The sequence below is a fragment of the Mesoplodon bidens genome (assembly GCF_964165515.1).
Source record: "Mesoplodon bidens genome assembly, chromosome: X".
Taxonomy (NCBI): domain Eukaryota; kingdom Metazoa; phylum Chordata; class Mammalia; order Artiodactyla; family Ziphiidae; genus Mesoplodon; species Mesoplodon bidens.
The window spans coordinates 58,111,470-58,116,935 of NC_138163.1; the positions used below are offsets into that span (position 1 = coordinate 58,111,470).

General features: G+C 42.4%; 1 pseudogene across 1 annotated transcript; it reads right to left on the reverse strand.

Annotated features, from left to right (window-relative positions):
- Positions 1–1,774: 1,774 nt before the first annotated feature.
- Positions 1,775–2,317, reverse strand: LOC308609161 (protein ripply3-like; annotated as a pseudogene). The gene has a single exon. The product of its transcript is annotated as a protein ripply3-like (transcript).
- Positions 2,318–5,466: the final 3,149 nt, after the last annotated feature.

Genomic DNA, 5,466 nt, shown 5'->3' on the forward strand with positions numbered 1-5,466 from the left:
AGTCAAACTTCTTACGTGTAGGCTAGCTTCTGCCAGGGCAAGTGTTCCAAGAGACAGAAAGTGGAGACTGCTATTTTTTTTTAATTTTTTTTAAGAAGATATTGGGGGTAGGAGTTTATTAATTAATTTATTTTTGCTGTGTTGGGTCTTCGTTTCTGTGTGAGGGCTTTCTCTAGTTGTGGCAAGCGGGGGCCACTCTTCATCGCGGTGCACGGCCCCTCACTCTCGTGGCCTCTCTTGTTGCAGAGCACAGGCTCCAGACACGCAGGCTCAGTAGTTGTAGCTCACGGGCCTAGTTGCTCCGTGGCATGTGGGATCCTCCCAGACCAGGGCTCGAACCCGTGTCCCCTGCATTAGCAGGCAGATTCTCAACCACTGCGCCACCAGGGAAGCCCGAGACTGCCATTTTTTTAAAGGCCAAGCCTAGAAAATGGCACATCTTCTTTTGTTCTATTATATTCTATTATTCAGAAAAGTCATACAGGCCACTCAATTTCAACGGAAGGAGAAATAGACCCCACCTCGTGATGAAAGGAGTTTCAAAGAATTTGAGACTGTTTATGATAGGCCACAGGATCCAAACTTATTTCGTTCCATATGGATAAGCAATTGACCCACTAAAACCTGCATGAGGTCACTACCAACAAAAAACCACTTTAAACTTAATTTTCAGGGGAGATTTTTGCCCCACCATCCAACACCAAGTTTTGAGAGAGGCGATTTTCTTTAGAATCCCTTGGTGTGTGAGGAGGAGTATGTTTATTTCCAGTTTACCTTTGTACTGGGCACATAGCTTTTTGGAATCCTAATTTTATAAGAGAGTGGGTGTCTTATAGTAGATGTCCCACCTGGTTGACTCTGGTTTTTTTTTTTTTTTTTTTGTCTTTCAAAATATTTATGTCAAGTAGAAACTGGGAAGACAACCACACGTAAGACAGTTAAGTAAGAAAAAACCTTGACAAATACACTCATTTGGTCATCAAAATATAAAAAGCTGAAAATGATATTGCATTAGATACTTTGATTGAAAACAGTGTTATTCTATGTGTATATGTATAACTGATTCACTTCGCTGTACAGCAAAAACCAACACATTTTAAATCAACTGTACTCCAATACATTTTTTTAAAGTGTTATTCTATTCAAGTAATAAGCCCAAAGCAGTCCCAAACTAAGAGTTAAAGCTCTTCTATTCACACAGACAGACCTTAGACAAGAATCATATACATTTTTATCCAGAACGGTCCCCCACAAATCCTTACCTTTTTATTTTTGTTACTCTTATGAAAATTATTCAGTGTTTTGTGTTTTTCATAAATAAATTTTTTTTAGAATGCCACTAAACAACCACATCAACCTTGGACAATATCTAAAATCACTTTTACGAAAGTGGAAATAGCTAAAGAAGAATTCTCAGGTTAAGTGAGAGGCGTGGGTGTGGGTGGGTTATTAATCGACATGGAATAATTTTTCGTTTGATCGGCACAGTGACATTGCTGAACGTGCTTTGAAAGTTGGCCTACCTGATAACAACCCATGTGGACTCAAACCTTTTCTTGGTCCTAGAATTCTTTCTCAAAGGTATAAGTGAGGCTCAAAAAATCACCAAGAGAAGGACGAGTAAAAGCTGAGTCCTTGCCAAGAGTGGGGTGCTGGCCAGAGACAGTCAAGTTCTTGTACACCCAGTGGAAACGCAAAGTGTCCTGGCGCAGCTGTCCCCAAGGGCTGTCCCCCAGGGCGTATGTGAGGTGGGCCTGGTGAAGGAGAGACAGGCTTATTTGGATGAGGGGCACGCAGCACCTCTGGAGAGTCAGGGCTGGAGAGCGGACCCTTACCACCGAGGCCGCCATGGCCTCCAGGTTGCCGTCCTGGGTTTGTCAGCCTGTCTCTGCCCTTTCCTCCCGGGCCGCCTCCAGCCTTCTGGCACTGAAGGGTTTCTTCCTTTTGCTCCTCATCTGAATCTGACTCATTGCTGCAGAAGTGAATGGTGGCTTGCACAGGGAAACTAGCCAGCACCTTCTCGCACGAACTCTGCAGATACTCTTGACGCTTAGAAATGGGTAAAAAGTCTTAACAGGATGCTGAAACCCAAAGGCCCCCTTCGATTCAAACCTTTGTTGGTCACTCCCGAGCTCAAGCTCACCTCCAGTTCTGGTGGGCTCAGCATCCTGGGGGCGGGGGGTGTCAGGATCCAAGGTCTCCATGGTGTTTGGCTCTTGGGCCGGAGCAGCGTCGGTGGTAGCCGGGGACCATCCCAGTGGCAGTGACCGGCACATCCCTGCGCCTCCCGGGCTCCGGCCGCCGGCTTGGGTCTCATAGTGCCATTGGAGCTCGCGCCCCTCCAGCGTCGCCAGTTATCCGCCACGCCTTTAACTGCTCTGGCGAGGGCGCTCTGACTCTGGTCTTTATCTCTAATCCCCTACACCCCGCAAGGTCATAAAAAGCTGAAAGCTCAAATTCACGGTTTTGTTAATGTTCTCCGAGCAAAAGCAAGCTTACTTCTCTGGGTTCCTGTTTTTGTTTTGCTTCCTCTGCATATTCCTTACTTTCTTGACAACTCATTTATGCATTTAATACACACACACACACAAATAACACTGTTGAAAAAAATCAGGAATTAATGAATGCTAGCTTTATGGAAATGAAAAGGGGTGGAGGAGATGAGAGAACAGCCTTGGAAAATCTGTGCTCCAGGAGTGTGGAATTCAGTGGAAGCTGTCATTGCTTCCTTAATCAGTGCAAGACATTGATTTGTTTTGTTTTGTTTTGTTTTGCATTGATAGTGAGATTGCTATAGCTCACCCCAGGGGGACAGGAGATAGAACGTACTCATCCCATCTGGGTAAATAGTAAACCGCAAATAAGTCACTACTATTTTGTTGAATTTGTAAATAGTATTCTCCTAACAAGGAGATACTTTGAGTAACATTTCTTAAACTAAATGTGTTTTCCAATCATCATTACCAGGTAGATGTGAAGATTTGAACCTTGAGAAAGAAAGAAATTGATGAGAATTCATGGCAATTTGAAATGGTGGTATTCCTTTTTTTTTTTTTTTTTGTGGTACGCGGGCCTCTCACTGTTGTGGCCTCTCCCATTGTGAAGCACAGGCTCCGGACGCGCAGGCTCAGCGGCCATGGCTCACGGGCCTAGCCGCTCCACGGCATGTGGTATCTTCCCGGTCCGGGGCACGAACCCGTGTCTCCTGCATTGGCAGGTAGACTCTCAACCACTGCACCACCAGGGAAGCCCGGTGGTATTCCATATTTTTAATTGTTGTTCTGTGTTTGTTTTACTTGGGGACATTGTTATGTGTCCTAAAAAGCAAATCATTAAATTATGTGCTTTAAAGAAAGTTTTATTAGCAAGTAAGCTTTTAAAACAAAACTCTGGGTACTTCCCTGGTGGTGCAGTGGTTATGAATCCACCTGCCAATGCAGGGGACACAGGTTTGATCCCTGGTCCAGGAAGATCCCACAGGCTGTGGAACAACTAAGCCCACTCCCCACAGCTACTGAGCCTGCGAGCCACAACTACGTAGCCTACGCACTGAAACTACTGAAGCCCATGCACCTAGAGCCCATGCTCTGCAAAAAAGAGAAGCCACTGCATTGAGAAGCCTGTGCACTGCAACAAAGAGTAGCCCCTGCTCTCCATGACTAGAGAAAGCCTGCATGCAGCAACGAAGACCCAATGCAGCCAAAAAATAAATTAAAAAAAAAAACTTAAAAAAAAAAACCTCTGGATCTTCTCCCATGCCTAAACCTGGGATGAGGTGATATAGTATAGCAGTTGCTATGATCTGAATGTGTCACCTCAAAATTCATACATTGAAACCCTAACCCCTGAAGGGTCATAGTATTAGGATGTGAGGCCTTTGGGAGATGGTTGAGTCATGAGGGTCTCATGACCTTTTATAAGGGCATGAGATTAATGCCCCAGAGGCCCCAGAGAGCTCACTTGCCCCTTCCACCATGTGAGGACACAGAGAGAAGGTACTATCTGTGCAAAGGCAGGCCCTCACCAAGCACAAATCTGCTAGCGCCTTGATCTTGGACTTCCCAGCCTCTAGAGCTGTAAGAAATACATTTCTGATGTTTATAAGCTACCCAGTCTCTGTTATTTTGTTATAGAAGCCCAAACAAAGTAAGTAAGTAGTCAAGAACAAGCTCTCCAATGTTACTTTCTAGCTCCGCCATTTCCTAGATAGATCATTTTTGTCAAGTCACTTCATCCCTCAACCTTAGTTACCGCATCTGCAAATGTGGACAAATGAATGTTAAATGAGATAACATGTGCCAAGTATAAGATCAGTCATGACACTTATTTGCCTGGCACTTAAGCACATAAATGTTAGCTGTAGTTGTTGTGGCTCTTATAATAATTACTAATATGAAATGAGCTCTAGGAATGATGGTATATGATCAGGGTATTTGTTATAGGTACTACTTGATGGTTAATAGGAAGACAATTAAATTTTTTTACATATTGGGATGACTATTTGACCTCAGTTATTTTTTTTTTTAATTGGAGTATAGTTGCTTTACAATGTTGGGTTAGTTTCTGCTGTAGAGCAAAGTGAATCAGTTATACATGTACATATATCCTCTCTGTTTTAGGTTCCCTTCCCATTTAGGTCACCACAGAGCACTGAGTAGAGTTCCCTGTGCTATACAGTAGGTTTTCATTAGTTATCTAATATTTTATACATAGTATATATGTCAATCCCAATCTCCCAATTCATCCCACCCTCCCCCTTCCCCCCTTGGTATCCATAAGTTTGTTTTCTACACCTATGACTCTGACCTAAGTTAGTTTAAAACAATTATACCATCAACTATACTCCAATAAAAATTTTTAAAAATAAAACAATTGCACCAAAATGGCTGTGACAGATTTCCTGCATCTTTCAATAAGGACCCTAATAAGTCCTTTACCTCTCAAGAGGAAATAGTCTAGTCTTCTATGAATAGTGTGTGTCAACAGGAAAAGTTTCAGTTAACCAAGCTCTTCTTACAACAATTACTGTATTTCACCTAAGATTGAACAGCAGTGTTCACTATTGCAGGGCAAGGCAATAGGAATTAAAGAGAATCTAATATGTTTAAGATTGTTGTATTTTTACTTTATCAAGAAAGTGTTGACTGAGCTGGCTTCTTCAGTGTGCAGTTGTACTTACAGTTTTATTTATTAATGATCACCAATGGTCTCCATTATTTAGGTGTAATGGTTAAACAATTACCTTTTGCATTTGAACTGAAAAAAGAAGAAAGTCATTTAATTGCTAGTAATTTTTCCTCATTATACAAAAGCCCTGCCTTACTTCTTGGTAACATAATAATAATAGCCAGATAAAACAGTGAATCGGCAAACAATAACTCATTTTGCTCCTTAAAAGCCAAACTATAAATCCCAAATGGCCGCATATAGCATATAAGCCATAGGGCTGAAAAGAGTATATTTTCA